This window comes from Oncorhynchus mykiss, chromosome 26, assembly GCF_057628025.1.
Source record: "Oncorhynchus mykiss isolate SJ-2025 chromosome 26, ASM5762802v1, whole genome shotgun sequence".
Taxonomy (NCBI): domain Eukaryota; kingdom Metazoa; phylum Chordata; class Actinopteri; order Salmoniformes; family Salmonidae; genus Oncorhynchus; species Oncorhynchus mykiss.
This window is the reverse complement of record NC_143047.1, coordinates 3,824,296-3,842,657: the sequence shown is the minus strand read 5'-3', so window position 1 is coordinate 3,842,657 and position 18,362 is coordinate 3,824,296.

Sequence of the window (18,362 nt, the reverse complement as noted above, 5' to 3'; positions counted from 1 at the left end):
ATAATCCCCTTTTCCTGCATCTTTTCTTCACGCAAAAGGAGTGGATCTGGAACTGTTCCAGTGAAAGCAGGAAATCCTTCTTGTCGGACTCGTTAAAGGAAAAAGTTTATTCCAGTCCGCGGTGAGTAATCACTTTTCTGATGTCCAGAAGTTTTTTTTCAGTCATAAGAGATGGTAGCAGCAACATTATGTACACAGTAAGTACAAAAATAAGTTACTAGGGGCCAAGTCGACTTTCTTCATCCTCCTGAGTTTGAAGAGGGCCTTCTCCACCACACTGTCTGTGTGGGTGAACCATTTCAGATTGTCAGTGATGTGTAAACTGAGGAACTGAAAGCTTCTTCGGCTTCTCGTCGATGTGGATGAGGGCGTGCTCCCTCTGCTGTTTCCTGAAGTGCTCCCTCTGCTGTTTTCCTGAAGCTCCTTTGTTTTGTTGATGTTGAGGAAGAGGTTATTTTCCTGGCACCACTCCGTCGGGGCCCTCACCTCCTACCTGTATGCGGCCTCGTCATTGTTGGTAATCAGGCCTGCTACCGTTGTGTCGTCTGCAAACTTAATGATTAAGTTGGAGGCGTGCGTGGCCATGCAGTCATAGGTCAGCAGGGAGTACAGGAGGGGGCTGAGCACGCACCCTTGTGGGGCCCTTGTGTTGAGCGTCAGCGAAGTGGTACCTTCACCACCTGGGGGCGGCCAGTCAGGAATGGCAGGACCCAGTTGCACAGGGCAGGGCTCAGACCCAGGGCAACAACTAAATAATGAGCTTTTAGGTTATTATGGTGTTGAAGGCTGAGGTATAGTCCATGAACAGCATTCTTACGTATTCCTCTTGTCCAGATGGGATAGGGCAGAATGCAGTGGGATTGCATCATCCATGGGTCTATTGGGGTGGTATGCAAAATACAGTGGGTCTATGGTGTTGGGTAAGGTGGAGGTGACTAGCCTCTCAAAGCACTTCATGATGACAGAAGTGAGTGCTGTGGGGCGATAGTCATTTTATTCAGTTACCTTTGCTTTCTTGTGTACAGGAACAATGGTGGACATCTTGAAGCAAATGGGGACAATAGAATAGTATAGGGAGAGATTGAATATGTCCGTAAACACTCCAGCCAGCTGGTCTGCGCATGCTCTGAGGACACGGCTAGCGATGCCATCTGGGTCGGCAGCTTTGCGAGGGTTAACACGCTTAAATGTCTTACTCATGTTTAGCTTGTCTATACACTATACACATCCTGATGAACTCAGTCACCGTGTCCGTGTATACGTCAACGTTATTCTCAGAGACTACTCGGATAATATCCCAGTTAGCGTGATCAAAACAATCTTGAAGTATGGATTCCAATAGGTCAGACCAGCATTGAATTTTTTTTTATACTGTATATATTTTTTTACCTTTATTTAACTAGGCAAGTCACTTAAGAACAAATTGTTATTTTCAATGACGGCCTAGGAACACGGGTACTTCCTGTTTGAGTTTCTGCAAGGGAGGAGCAAAATGGTAATTATCAGCCTTGTAGGCGCCCGGGAAGTTGGAGTAGCAGAGGTCGGGTGTTTTAGCAGCGCGAGTAACCACAGTCAATGTGTTGATAGAACTTCGGTAGCGTTCTCCTCAAATATGCTTTGATAAAATCCCCAGATACAATAAATGCGGCCTCACAATGTGTGGTCTCCAGTTTTGCGCAATGTCCAGTGTAGCTCTTTGAGGGACGTTGTGGTATTGGCTTGAGGGGGAATATGACTATAACCGAAGAGAATTCTCTTGAAGTAATACGGTCGGCATTTGATTGGGAGGTATTCTAGATCAGGTGAACAAAAGGACTTGCGTTTCTGTACGTTATCCCAATCACATCTTGAGTAGTTAATCATGAAACATACACCACCTTTTTCCTTCTTCCCATCGAGTTCTTTATTCCTGTCTGTACAATGTACTGAGAACCCAGCTGGCTATACGAACGCGGAAAGTATATACTGAGAGAGCCATGATTCCGTGAAACAGAGTATGTTACAGTCCCTGATGTCTCTCTGGATGGAGATCCTCGCCATGAGCTCATCTACTTTATTGTCCAGAGACGGAACATTAGCGAGTAATATACTCGGAAGCAGTAGATGGTGTGCACGCCTCCTGAGTCAGCCTAGAAGTCCTCTCTGAATACCTGAAGAGGTATTCGGAGAGGACTTCTAGTCCAACTGGTGTCTTGGAGCAGCCTCTGGGAGAAGGTCAACTGCCCTGTAGGGTACGAACAAAGGTTCCAATTCTGAAAAGTCGTATTCCTGGTCGTAATGCTGGTGAGTTACCACCGCTCTGATATCCAAAAGTTATTTCCAGCTGGATGTAATAACACAAAAACGTTCTGGGCTAATAATGTAAGAAACAACACACAATTAAAACAAAATACTGAAATGTTGCTTTGGTGCTAGAAACAGAGCTGCCATGTCTGTCATTGTCTGCCTCAACCATGGGAACATCTGGGTCATCCTCATATTCAACACTAGGATCTGGGCAGCCATGCTGTTTGAGGTAATTGTGAAGCACTGCTGTTGCAATTATGACAATGCAGCATCTTCTTGGTTGAAAGCACAATGTGTTTCCGAGACACTGGAAACGACTCTTCCATAACACCAAACATTTTATTAATGTCCCTTGAAGCTGTTGTGAAAGCAGCAGCTACTCTTCCTGGGGTCCATAAATGGATCTGTCTTCGTCCACCAGTGGCAGGATTTTTATGAAACTTTGGTGAATGATGTGTCTTGCTATAGAGATCCAACATTTACAAAATTTCACTGATTGGCCTAACCCGGGCGCTATAATAATCAACTAAAAACTTTGAACAAGCATATTTTCTGTCCTGTTTGAGCTACAGTCATGAAATGTTGAACATACTGTATGTGCAGCCCCTCATGAACACGTTTATATAAGTTCCACCCCTTAATGTTCTAATTGCCCCTCCCCCTTTGAGGCAATTAGTGACAATTCAAACTTATAAAAAAAAAACTAATACAGCGCTTCATAATTCGTGGGTATAAGGGCACAAGGCGAGACCCAGATGCAGACACGGGAGGCAGATGGTTGGAGTCTTTGATATTTATTATATCCAAAAGGGGAAGGAAAGAGAATTGTCATGGACAGGCAAAAGTCTAAACCAGTTCAGAGTCCAGGAGGTACAGTGTGGCAGGCAGGCTCGAGGTCAGGCAGGCGGGTACAGATTCCAGAAAACAGGCAAGGATCAAAACCGGGGGGACTAGTGAAAGAGAGGGGGGGCGGGGGGGGGGGGGGGGGGGGGTGTAGACAATAACAAGGACAGGTGAAACTGATCAGGGTGTGACAGTGGGGGAGGGCATGTTTACTGTTGCCTTGTTGATTTATTAGACATTTTGCAGGATGTAATCTTTTATTGCAGATTTTAAACAGTTATTTCTGTAAAATCCTTAGAGGGAAGAATTTTTAAAATGATACTTGATACAAAAATGATACCACGGATGACAAAAAGAAAGAGGAGAGTAGGACTGTGATTTCCCTCAGTTTTTTTCAGGTTTTCACTCTCAAAATCGCACTTTTAAAAAAAATAGAAAAACAACTTAATTGTTTGTTCTAAGTCCTTAAACCACATCAGGGGAACTTTTTTGAGGTCTGGGAAAAATCTGAGAAATGTAGATTATTTTGTATAGTTACCCTTTTAATTCAGGTATGCACCAGCCAGACAGTTTTTGACTAGTGTTGTTTCTGTTGAAACAAATTCCCTGGCTGCCACTGCTCTTGCTCAACAAAATGTCCTCTGTGTCATCACAACTTTTGGAGATATATCAACAAAACAATTTTGTGGTAAGTTGATATAATTTTTTGAAATGTTTAAAACGTTGTAGATATATTCCAATAATTTTTGAGTAAAGTAGTAATATTTTGAATGAGTGTGTTTGGGGGCAACTCACCACAAAAGTAGCCTATGAAGTGTCATTAGTGTGTCAGCTAGACAGTCTCGCCATTTGAGATTGAAAGGTTATTGAGGGGTTTAGTATGATGTTTTAAAACAAGAGAGCGACCAATAACCACATTCCAGTTGGGATCGCTTTTTATGGAAACCCAAGTTGAAGTCAACATTCGATGTTGTCTTGCTCAAAATAACCGTGTCGGGTTCACCTTGGGGTCATGATAGGGGCTGTACCAAATGTTTGATGTATTAGAATAATTTATTATGCTTATATTGTATTAATAGAAGGGGAGGGGTTATAAGACCCCTCCCTCCTTACATTTATAGGGTCTTAGACTACAGATCAACAATATATATATTCATTATAGAAGTTTAGAATTGTTCCACAGTTGTTTTCTAGTTCTCTCTCGCTTATAAAAAGACCCCTCTGAGAAATGTGTGACTGAGACAGAACTCCACAGGGGAGTGTAGGAGATAAGACTAGTCAGACATTCCACAATAAATAAACATTGGGGAGTGGACATTTACTGCTAAGCTTTTAGATAACACAAAAAGCCATTGTTTTGTAGGCATGGTTTTAGTCTCAGGAGTAAAAAGGTAATGACGTAAGTAGTGACATCACCAGGGCTAGACTTAGGCTTTAACAAAACAACTTGAGACCTTTTGTTTGATGCAGAACTTACTCTGAAACATGCGTGCTATGTTCCTGATTGTCAACTTCTGTCTGAAATTGCATTAATAAAGGTTTTTGAATGATTTAATTAAAGATATTGTCATAGAGGGCCTCCCGGGTGGCGCGGTGGTCTGAGGCACTGCATCGCAGTGCTAGCTGTGCCACCAGAGACTCTTAGTTTGCGCCCAGGCTCTGTTGCAGCCAGCCGCGACCGGGAGGTCCGTGAGGTGACGCACAATTGGCCTAGCGTCGTCTGGGTTAGGGAGGGCTTGGCCGGTAGGGATATCCTTGTCTCATCGCGCACTAGCGACTCCTGTGGCGGGCCAGGCGCAGTGCACGCTAACCAGGTAGCCAGGTGCACAGTGTTTCCTCCGACACATTGGTGCGGCTGGCTTCCAGGTTGGATGCACGCTGTGTTCCGGGTTGGATGTGCAGCACGCAAATGCAAAAAAATATATATATATATTGTCATAATGCTAATTTCACCAATGAGACAATGATTGACAAGGACGAAAAGGAACGAACCCTAACAACCGCATGGGGCTTTACCACAACAAGTGCAACGAACTAGCGCAACATCTTTCAGTTGAAACTGGCGGGAAACAAACGAATGCAGCTACAGCTCTCATAAAAACTGATCATAAATTAAATCACAGATATTATAGCAGTAGGAGTTCTTAATAGGCTAGCATAACCAATTATTTTTCAAGGACGATATAGCCTCAGAAATGTCTTATTTTCTAGGTAGGCTGTTGTAAACTCAGCAAAAAAAGAAACGTCCCTTATTCAGGACCCTGGCTTTCAAAGATAATTCTTAAAAATCCAAATAACTTCACAGATCTTCATTGTAAAAGGGTTTAAACACTGTTCCCATGCTTGTTCAATGAACCATAAACAATTAATGAACATGCACCTGTGGAACGGTCGTCAAGGCACTAACAGATTACAGACGGTAGCCCAGGGTCCCTGCTCATCTGCATGAACGTGCCTTAGGCATGCTGCAAGGAGGCATGAGGACCTCAGATGTGGCCAGGGCAATAAATTGCAATATCCGTACTGTGAGACGCCTAAGACAGCACTACAGGGAGACAGGGTGGACAGCTGATTGTCCTTGCAGTGGCAGACCACGTGTAACAACATCTGCACAGGATCGGTACATCCGAACATCACACCTGCGGGACAGGTACAGGATGGCAGCAGCAACTGCCCGAGTTACACCAGGAACGCACAATCCCTCCATCAGTGCTCAGACTGTCTGCAATAGGCTGAGAGAGGCTGGACGGAGGGCTTGTAGGCCTGTTGTAAGGCAGGTCCTCACCAGACATCACCGGCAACAACGTCGCCTATGGGCACAAATCCACCGTCACTGGACCGGACAGGACTGGCAAAAAGTGCTCTTCACTGACGAGTCGCGGTTTTGTCTCACCAGGGGTGATGGTCGGATTCGCGTTTATCATTGAAGGAATGAGCGTTACACCGAGGCCTGTACTCCGGAGCGGGATCATTTTGTGGACTGGGGCGGTGTGTCACAGCATCATCGGACTGAGCTTGTTGTCATTGAAGGCAATCTCAACGCTGTGCGTTACAGGGAATACATCCTCCTCATGTGGTACTCTTTCTGCAGGCTCATCCTGACATGATCCTCCAGCTTGACAATGCCACCTGCCATACTGCTCATTCTGTGCGTGATTTCCTGCAAGAAAGGAATGTCAGTGTTCTGCCATGGCCAGCGAAGAGCCCGGATCTCAATGGCATTGAGAACATCTGGGACCTGTTGGATCGGAGGGTGAGGGCTAGGGCCATTCTCCCCAGAAATGTCCAGGAATTTGCAGGTGCCTTGGTGGAAGAGTGGGGTAACATCTCACAGCAAGAATTGTCAAATCTGGTGCATTCCATGAGGAGGAGATGCACTGCAGTACTTAATGCAGCTGGTGGCCACACCAGATACTGACTGTTACTTTTGATTTTTCCCCCCCTTTGTTCAGGGACACATTATTCCATTTTTTTTGTCACATATCTGTGGAACGTGTTCAGTTTATGTCTCATTTGTTGAATCTTATGTTCATACAAATACCTACACATGTTAAGTTTGCTGAAAATAAACATAGTTGACAGTGAGAGGACGTTTCTTTTTTTGCTGAGTTTACGATGACTGAATTGCACATCACAATGCAAAAACAATGCAAAATATCCAACAATGCAAAAAAAATAATACGAATAAGAAATAAAAAGTAACAAGTAATTAAAGAGCAGCAGTGAAATAGCAAGACTATATACAGTGGGGTACCGGTATAGAGTCAATGTGCTGGGGCATTGGTTAGTGGAGATAATTGAGGACTATGTACATGTAGGTAGAGTTATTAAAATTACTATGCATAGATAACAGAGAGTAGCAAATTACTATGCATAGATGATAACAGAGAGTAGCAGTGGTGTAAAGGGGGGGGGGGGGCAATGCAAATAGTCTGGGTAGCTGGAATCTTTGACTATTTTTAGGGACTAGCCGTTCCTCAGCTATTGTATGTGTGTTGAAGTCGCCTACCACTATTAGCTGCCAGTGTACAGTATAGCGCATGTGCCATTTTCTGCTATTGCTTGTATACGTTTGCTGCTATTTATGTCATATCATAAACATCATATATCACAATGCTAGTCCAACAGATCGAGGCCATGGAGAGGCCCCCCATGAGGATGCTGTCACCCTAGCCAACCAGCCCAATGACAGAGGTGCAGCGACAACGAGTGCCCGAGCCTGCCCTACGAGCCTATGCCATTCTCTTTCAGGAAAGCCTTGTGTTGGTCCAATGGTTTCTCACAGAAGACGCGTTACTTCCGAAAGGGGTGAGGCTTCTTGTGAATAGGGCACTGCCGTTCGGAGTTCTCTGCTTTCTTGATAGGCTTGTCTGAGTCGGAGGAGGTAGTGGGGGATACCTTTTGTTTTGTGAACTGAGACTTCTCTCTGTGTAACGGCCGTTGTTGGTGGAAGAAGGTGAGGACCAAGGTGCAGCGTGGTATGTGTCCATATTTATTAAATGAACATGAAAATAACAAAGAGAAACGACCGAAAACAGTTCTGGCGGGTGCAGACACACAACAGAAAACAGAAAACAAGCACCCACAACTCAAAAGTGAAACCGGGCTACCTAAGTATGGTTCTCAATCAGGGACAACGATTGACAGCTGCCTCTAATTGAGAACCATACCAGGCCAAACACAGAAATCCCAAATCATAGAAAAAAGAACATAGACAACTGTCGTAGCAGAATCAGAATTAGTTGGGTAACATAGATAAGATGTTTTATTTTCATAATACGCTTGTGAGATACTTGTCATTTAGAATGTATTTTGTTGTACTATAGTGTTGGCCGTTTGCAGTTATCATTTCTCTGTCAGGGCTCAGTTACTTGGGCCCCAGAAAGGGGAGAGGTCAAGCTTATCTTCATATGTAAACATATATTTTAAACCATGTGAAGGGATGATTGAGGGGGAACCAATTATCTCTTGGCTCCACAATGTCTGTGTGCCAGTCACTCAGTCACTACTTTTCCCATCGGGGAGAGGAGGATGGCAGTGTCTGGAACCATTCTATGTTCCCTCTGAGGTTGCCCTTATCTTGACCTAGAGAGTCACTCTCCTCTACGTGAGCTTGTCCAGGATGAGTTGTATTTGAGATGGGAGTGTCTAAAATGACAATTGATATATACCATTGGGTGAGGTAATGTCTTGGTACTATTTTGTACCAAGAACGAGATAAGAGCTTCGTTTAGGAGACCAAACTGAACGATAATTTATAGCTAAATACTGTCTGTCGATGGGATACTCCTCTCTCTCAAGTAAAATCTTTCTTTGTATAATGTTCTTAAGATCTGTTATTTGTCATGTCGACTAGTGGTGTGTGTCTTTGCTATAAAGGATCTCAGTTGCAATGTGTAAGCACTCTCAGATAATTCATTTATAGACACTGAATTGATCTGAGAGTCACAGGGTTGTGATGGAGCTCATATAATTAAATATGGATTTTATGATACCTCTCTGACTTGTGTGTGGTTTGCTCTCATGATTTGGTAATACAGGAAATTTCCACTACACAACCCACCCAACTTATGCCCTGACCACACTAAAACAAAGACATAACAAAAGAACTAAGGTCAGAACGTGACACTCTGTCTGCTTTGCTTCCAGGGAACATTGTCTGCTTTAGCAGGAACATTGGCAACAAGGTTGAAACTGAGGTCGTTCCTGATTCTGGCTTGCTGGATGACAAAGTCAACAAAGGAGGGAATGGAACACGATATTGTTGCTTGTAGTTGGAACCAATGGAGATTCATTTCTCTTGTAACCCAAAGGGCAGTTTCTGGAGTATAGGGTTAACACCTTGAGCTGTATGGAGAAAAGCTAGGCCAGGGAGGTCTCCTTCGGCCTTGGCGGACTGAAGCTCAAACCCCCTCAGCTTTGGGTAATCCTTGTTGGAGATCTTGGGGGAACTGTTGATTCGTTTGGTGAGTGCACTCTCTATCACCTCTAGCGAACAGTAGCATTCCTCAAGTTTGTCCCAAACCATCCTCAGACCATGTTCTGGATGGTTTACATGAATGTTTAAGATTAGTTTTATATCTTCAGCAGACTCAAACAAGCCACTTAACTAGAAGATCCATTTCTTCATCAGTCACTGAAACAATTCCAACTACTCAGTGCACATAATTTTCAAAAGCTGCACTCTCCTTGAAGTGTCACCAGAGACAGTATTTATGACTTTTTTTCAAATGAAAGAAGCCGTGCCAAATATTATGAGTTTTAAGTCTAAGCCTCTGATGGTGTTGTGAAAGGAGCACCGCCAAGCCCTGTAGCTCTCCGGTTGGTCATCAACTTGGAGTAGACCCGTGGTGATGAGCTCATGATGAGCGAAGTACCTCACGAAGTCGGTAACGTTTTGGTTCTCACTTTGGGGTCTTCCCATGTGCGCTTGTAATGTGGAGCAGGTGGATGACTCCTGTCATTGTGCATACCTCTTTGGGTCCAACTGTTGTTCTGGCCTTCTCGAAGGGAACCGTGTACGCTAGAGGTGAGGTGAAACTGCTGGGCTGGCCTTGACTCCGGATTAGGGAAGCAGCGGTCTACAACAGTAGTGGTGTCAACAGGAAGGGAACTGATATCATGCTTGAGATGCTGTAATATGGTGTTACGTCCATCTCTGGCCTGTAATGTCCCTATCTTGTCTCGTCATCAGAGGATGGCTCTATTCCTGTCATTGGCTTGCGAGTGTCGTAGGATTTAGCTTGCTCCGTGAGATACTCCTTAGTTCGCTGTGTGGGGTGGAGTCAAGCTTGAGGCTGCAGATACTTTTCTGACTGCTTAAATCAGCAGCGGCCTCTAGAGCCTCAGCTTCAGCCACTGCTGCAGCCGCTTCCTTTTCCTCTTTCAGCACATCTATAGATGCACAAGCTTTTGCAGCTTCTTCTTTTGCCCTAGCTATAGCGGCTGCGGCTCCTGTAGATGAACTGCTTGAATGGTGGGATGAGGCTGAGGCACGAGATCTGGTCTTGAAGGTGGATGCCTGCTCCCCCGCCATAGTGTGTTGGAGGTTGTCTGTCCACTGCCGTAATTGTCGTAGGCCTCTCTTGGCGTTGTGACCGATTAGCAGTGTCTGTTGCTTGATCCAACTTGTGGTCCTGCCCGCTAGAGTGCTGTCATTTCTCAATACTGTCCTCCGTATGCATTCCTGTGCATATTTTGACAGCAAGATAAACGCCTTCACATCAATAACCCTCAAAGCATGATCTCCATGTTCATAAGATTTATTGAGTTGAAACAGCATGAAACTGAAACACAAAAACAACAATGTCTGCAACAAGACAATGTAATCTGTCCTTAAATACAAACTAGATATGAAAGTAACCTGATATTTTGCTCACACTGACAACTAGCAAAAGCTAGGCTAACATACTGTTGCAATTAAGCTAGTGCTGTACATCTATTCCACAAAGTAAACACATCCAAATTCCACAAATAATGCTCGGAAACTAAAGATATATGCAAAAGCAATGAAAATACTCACTGACAAAGCCTCCTAAGGCATATACAGTGTGGCAAAAAAGTATTTAGTCAGCCACCAATTGTGCAAGTTCTCCCACTTAAAAAGATGAAAGAGGCCTGTAAGTGTCATCATAGGTACACTTCAACTATGACAGACAAAATTAGAAAAAAAAATCCTGAAAATCACATTGTAGGATTTTTCATGAATTTATTTGCAAATTATGGCTGTTGGCCTGTGGGCCTGTAGCTGCGCTAAAGCGGTGCTAACAGAGTGGGCATTCGTGTCCCTAACTAGAGAAAGTATGGAATTAGTTTACGGGGCATTGCGGTGACGTTTTTTTCCCCGGGCTATATCCTGTATGCAACACCCTGTATATTTGGTTTAGAGAACAAAGGCCGTGAATTCAAACAACAGGAGGGGATGTCGAGACATTTTGTATGCATGTATTGCCTTTTTGATTTCCTGCACCCTCAGGGTTAGCACCTTGGTGGGGAGTCGGATGTAAATTGATAGACCGGGGTGGGGGCACCGGGCGCTGAATAGAAATATCAATGTTTAACCCCGGGGGTCGGTCTAGACATACTGTATTCTTTCTGGGGTGTTTGACTTTTTATACCCCCCTTAACAACATCCTCTGGGGTGTTTGAATTTAAATTTGGATTTGAAAGACCTGTGTGTTAATGATTCGAAAGTGCCCATTTTAAGAGACGCCGTCACACTTTTTGATGGGGGGTAGGCAGATATCTGGACATACTGTATGCAAGATAGTGCAAACCTTGGTTTCAAACAATCCCCTACAGAGAGAGAGAAAGGGGCCTTGAGTGCAGATGCCTGGGCATTGTTGTTTTTGAAACACACACACCTCGTGTTTTTGAAACACTCACACCCGCGCACGCACCCTGATTTTCCTTAAGTCTTTTTCTCCTGGGGCATGCTTGGTGATAGATGGAAAGGACATATTCCTATCGTTAAAGGGTGAGATACTGTTTTAAATTCCTTTTATTTAATTCCAAAATTTTTAGTACAAACTTTTTTTAAGACGTACTAAACTTTAATAGCCTTTAATGTTGTAGGAAAGACTATAAAGTAATACATTTTTTATTATTTTTTAAAAGACATTGCATCTCTCTGCGACAGACTGGGGCGAGAGAGAAAACGAGAGATCCCCTTTCGTTAAAGGGTGAGATACAATTTTAAAACCATTTATTTAATTCAAAATATTAAGTACAAACTTTTTTAAGACATGTCATAATTAATTCAACCTTTTTACTATTCCTTTCTTACAGATATAGGTCCTGGTTAGCCCTGACCATTATCCGTTTCCAATTCACGATCGCTAAGATGCTTGCACAATCCATCAAGGCTCTGTAAATTTTCCCTCCATGGGTAGATAATCCGTCCGGCATGTAAGTCCTGGGTATGCCCACAGCATTAATTAATAAGATGGGTAGAAAATGAATCTGTCATAAGTAAAGGCCTTTCATAAAGAGGCTGTCATGATTGACTGTGACACATATTTAACCCGTATTGCTTGTTACAGAAGACTACTGTTGTACGTTGAATATCCACTAGCAGATTTTTGTAGCATCTCCACCATATCTGTCATGTTACTGTGGTCTTTTTAAAAGTCAATAAACATGCGTAAAATGTACACTTTTGTTTCACTGTATATTTGTTTAAGCCCACCAAGAAACACCTGATTTATCCCACAGCATTAATGAATAAGATGGGTAGAAAATGAATCTGTTTAAGTCATAAGTAAAGGCCTTTCGAAAAAGGGGCTGTCATGATTGACAGTGGCACATATTTAACACGTATTGCTTGTTACAGAAGACTACTGTTGTACATTGAATATCCACTAGCAGATTTTTTGTAGCATCTCCACTATGGATGGGTAGAAAATGAATCTGTTTAAGTCATAAGTAAAGTCCTTTCATAAAGAGGCTGTCATGATTGACTGTGACACATATTTAACAGGTATTGCTTGTTACCGAAGACTACTACTGTACATTGAATATCCACTAGCAGATTTTTGTAGCATCTCAACTATATCTGTCATGTTACTGTGGTCTTTTTAAAAGTCAATAAACATGTGTGTAAAGTGTACACGTTTGTTTCACTGTAGATTTGTTTAAGCCCTCCTAGAAACACCTGATTTATCCCACAGTATTAATGAATAAGCTGGGTATAAAATTATTCTGTTTAAGTCATAAGTAAAGGCCTTTTTAAAAAGAGGCTGTCATGATTGACTGTGGCACATATTTAACACGTATTGCTTGTTACAGAAGACTACTGTTGTACATTGAATATCCATTCATCCCTGTTACACCTTTATGTGTTGGCTCTCTATGTCTGTACATAGTGTGAAATGTGGTTTCCCTAAAGTTATTACACTCTAAACTTGAATCTGAAATTACCTTTAGGATCTTTCTTTGGGGTTCTAATCTCCCCGGACATCCATAGGCTGGAGCCAAATAGGGAAACTCAACAGTGTGTTAGGCCGAGAAACATTATTTATATGGCTGTTTTATTGTTGTTGAAAGCTTGAAATGTACACAATGAGAAGGGACCTTGTTTCTAACACACACACACACACACACACACACACACACACACACACACACACACACACACACACACACACAATCACCCTCCCAGACATTCCTGCTTCATAGACAACAGCCCTAAGGTCAATAAAACAGGGGGTGTGGGGCCATTCTCTTTCAAAAGTTCAAACACAGAACCCCTCAGTTCAACCAGGTACCTAGACATCAATCATCATGACAACTTCAAAGGAATAGATACAATATATGCATAAATTAGCACACCCTCTAACGCGTGAGAACAGGAACAGGATGCCCATATATGGGCATAAGCACGCGATCAGTTCCCGCCAGGATGTCCTGACCGGATGCCCAAATATGGGCATGCACACGTCCTCATGATATAGGGTCATAAATCAAACGTTTGACGTGCGCCGTCTACTTTATTCTCTCTAATGTAGGCCTGCCTACATTCCATGAGCCTTTTGAAAAAAACATGCAGTGTTTGACATTAACCTGTTTATCCACTTGTCCTTCAGACAAGGTGGTGACTGGAAATGGTGTTGTGTTGTTTGATGCAAGAAACCACTTCACAAAAGAAAATGATTTATTATTCCCATACCATTGTTACAGAGAATACGGCAAATTATGCTTCCCTCTGCCTATTGGCTAATTAGCTTATTCAAGCCTGTCTCAAAATACTGCCAGTTTAACCCTGGTGTTTGGGTCTGTGGGACCCATTTTCAATGTTTGCTAAAATTAATATAATACAATTAATAATTTTTTCAACCTGAGACACACTGACCTTGGCTCATTTTCTGTGACAAACTTGTAAAATAACAAATTTTCATTGAGCTTTCATTCATTGAGCACTGTGCACCCCTACACATTTATACAACAATAAATTATGTTTACCCGAACACCACAATATGTGGTGTTCGGGTTCACTGGAGGGTAATAAAAGTGTGTGTGTGTGTGTAGGTGAAAACAACTAAAAATGAAACAAAAAGATTTGCTGTGTGCCTTCACTCTGTCTTCCTCCTCCCTGGTCCTGCTGTTTCAACATCGTACCAAGAACCTATCTGTCTGCCTGCCTGTCTCCCACTTTTCTCACACTCTTTACCCTTTGTAGTGTGTGAAACTACACAATGTCTTGTACGAAACTGCACAATGTTATTACAATATATTATTTTGATACATTATTTTGATACATTGTAAAAAATGCAGTATTTTCCCACGCTCTACCCCAGCCAGGTGCAAATTGGGGGAGGGACACAACAAATAAATAGCTTTGCATATATAAGTCCTTACTACAATCAATCGGTATGGCAAAAATAATCTCTGCTCAGAGGGCCTTAGAAATAATTTTTGCAGAGAGAGAAGCTGGTGTGGAAGGAGCGTCTTCCACTTTGGAAGGTGAAGAACTTTCTGAATATGAGGATCATGTCTCTGTCAATTCAGAGTCTGACAGTGAGTTGGGAGAAGAGGATGAGATTGACCCTCAGCCAGCCCCAGGGCCAGCCCGTCAGCCTGCAGTAGGAGAAATATGGATGTCAAAAAATTGTGAAATTGAATGGTCTTCTTTCCCAAGGAATGAGCCACCCTGCATGGCTGCAAATGGGATAAGGATAAAACCAGGGCTGTTGCGGATGGCAGTTACTCATGTGCAGCACATTTAAAAAATATATATATATCACCTTTATTTAACCAGGTAGGCTAGTTGAGAACAAGTTCTCACATAAAGTCTTCTTTTGAACTGTTCATCCCAGACACCATCCAGAAAATCACTCTGGACTGTACTAATTTGGAGGGAAGGTGTGTTTTTGGAGAGAGATGGAAGGAGATGGACCAAACTCATTTACATACATACTTCGGGGTTCTTATCCTTGCTGGTGTTTTCAGATCCAATGGGGAATCCACAGAATCCCTGTGGGATGCAGAAACCGGCAGAGAACTTTTCCACATTATTTCCAGTATTATCCGCTTCGATAACCGAGACAACAGACCAGCTAGGCAGCAGAAAGACAAGCTAGCGTGTTGACCGCATTCCCATGTTTTACAACCCTGGGTCCAACGTTACTGTTGATGAGCAGCTTATGCCATTTAGGGGCCGCTGCCCCATCAGGCAGTACATACCGTCTAAACCCGCAAAATATGGAATCAAGATCTGGGCTGCCTGTAATGCTGCTTCATCATATGCGTGGAACTTGCGAGTGTATACGGGGAAGCCAGATGGAGGAGCCCCTGAGAAGAACCAAGGGATGCGGGTTGTCCTGGACGTGACACAGGGACTCCGTGGCCACAACATCACATGTATTAACTTGTTAACTTCGCACAAGCTGGAACAGGTGCTCCTCAAGAGGAAGCTGACAATGGTAGGAACAGTATGAAAAAACAAGCCAGAGCTCCCACCTCAGCTGTTGAATACACAGAACAGGCCTATCAATTCCTCTACGTTTGTGTTCACAACTGACACGTCCCTAGTGTCCTACGTGCCAAAGAAAGCCCCAAAAAATTTGGTACTCATGAGTACTCTGCATAGGGATGGGAGAATCTGTGGCCAGGAACATCAAAAAATTATGATCACCGCTGATCACCGCTTAGCGGAGCCTCCTGAATAGATTTGTAGGCATTGGTTAATTTTGTTGAACCAAAGATCAATTGTTTTACTATGCCTTATAGCACATGTAACATATTGCTGATAAGAAGGCTGAGTCTTTTTGAGCTTACCGGTGATTTTGACTCTGTTCGAGTGACATTGGCTGTGGGTGGAATATTCACTAGAATGATAAAGAACTGACCGAATTCTTAAGGAGCTCCACATCTGATGAGCAGTGTGATCTGCTCCACACTTTCTCGAAATAAATGCAAAACCCGCCTCTGTGCTTTTCCCCATTGCTCGCATAGTCTCTGTCAAGCCTGTATGGTGTACCGAATGTCCAAACTAAGCTCGGAGTCAATGACCATCTCATCTAACCATGTTTCAGAAAGTAAGACAGATAAGGCTGGCCTCTCGGTATGCCATTGGAACATAACGTTGGCATGTAGTGCATCCATTTTATCACAGAGAGATCTTTGTTTGTAAAGAAGTATTCATACAAAGAGCTATGTTTTAAGTGAAATATTAGCTTTTGTCTGAAGCGAAAAAAGACAGGAAATTGTAAAGCTAATTTTACCTATGCACTAACAAGGGTTTTCAGCATAAGCAGCTTGACTACTGCTCGAGTATAGTAGCTCTATTGATCCACTGTACTTTAACAACAGATGTACTCACATTGGATGGGTTCATTAGGATTCAAACCTTCTCTCAAATAGCCTAAGACGTACTCTTAGAGTAGGTTTACCCCATTAATGTACCTGGTAATGTAAACATGATTTTTCATGTAAGACATCATCCCATTTCACTCATTTAAATCTAGAGGTTTTCCCGGACACAGATTAAGCCTAGTCTAGGACTAAATAGCAAGATAGGTGGAAAATCACCAACCAAAATGATTTCTAGTCCAGGACTAGGTGTAATATGTGTCCTCAAAACCGCTCGTAACCCTTCATTTGACCTAGCCTAATAAATAAGCCGACAAAGTAGTTGACAGCTTTTAACACATTTTGAAACTATACATGGTTTATATTCCTGTTATAAAGAATGGAGTAATGCAAACTTATATTTTGGTTTATGATAGGGTAAGACATAACTTATAGTATTTAAAGCACAGATACACTACAGGTTCAAAAGTGGTGTGGCAAACTTTCTACGTGTCTTTTCTGGGGCCGGCAGTTTTTCCTGATCTCATGACCTTGTCAGGTAAACCTTTGGGTCCTATTTATAAGCTATGACTGGGTCCAAAGCTAACTTTTTCTCTCACTGGCACGACTAGGCCAGCTGGCCAAAAATCTACTGGCCGAACAGCAATTCTACTGGCCAGGACATGGTGTAGTTTTTAATGCAATGGGGTCATGCAGGGCCTATAGGTTGGCATGCTTTCTCTCTATTTGCAGCTATTAATAGGCTATATTAATAATAAATAAATACAAATAATTTGGTGGGTTCTTATGTTTGTCCACCCCCAAATATTTACTTCTTCAACTCAATTGTTTGTAAACAATGTAATTTTTTGTAATTGGCATGCTGACTGCAGGAATCTCCACCAGCTGTTGCTGGAGAATTTAAGGTTAATTTCACTACCATAAGCCGCCTCCAATGTTGTTTTAGAGAATTTGGCAATACATCCAACCGGCCTTATAACTGCAGACCACGTGTAACCACGCCAGCCCAGGACCTCCACATCCGGTTTCTTCACCTGCAGGATCGTCTGAGATCAGCCACCAGGACAGCTGATGAAACTGTGGGTTTGCACAACCAAAGCATTAATGCGTGCTTGTCGTCTTCACCAGGATCTTGACCAGACTGCAGTTTGGCGTTGTAACCAACTTCAGTGGGCAAATGCTCCCCTTCGATGGCCACTGGCACGCTGGATAAGTGTGCTCTTCCCGGATGAATCCCGGTTTCAACTGTACTGTGCATCATGTGGGCAAGCGGTTTGCTTATGTCAACATTGTGAACCATGGTGTTGGTGGGGTTATGGTATGGGCCGGCATAAGCTACGGACAACGAACACAATTGCATTTTATCGATAGCAATTGAAACGCACAAAGATACCGTGACAAGATCCCAAGGCCCATTATCGTGCCATTCTTCCAACGCCATCACCTCATGTTTCAGCATGATAATGCACAGCCCCATGTCACAAGGATCTCTACACAATTTATGGAAGCTGAAAAAGTCCCAGTTCTTCCATGGCCTGCATACTCACCAGACATGTCACCCATTGAGCACGTGTTGGATGCTCTGGACTGATGTGAACAACAGAGTGTTCCAGTTCCCACCAATATACAGCAACTTCGCACAGCTATTGAAGGAGTGGGACAACATTCCACAGGCCACAATCAACAGCCTGATCAACTCTTTGTGAAGGAGGTGTTGCACTGCATGAGGCAAATGGTGGTCACACCAGATACTGACTGGTTTTCTGATCCTTGCCCCTACCCTTGTTTTTAACGGTATCTGTGACCAACAGATATATCTGTATTCCAAGTTGTGAAATCCATAGATTAGGGCCTAATTTATTTATTTTGGCATATTTCCTTATATGAACTGTAACTCAGTAAAATCTTTGAAATTGTTGCATGTT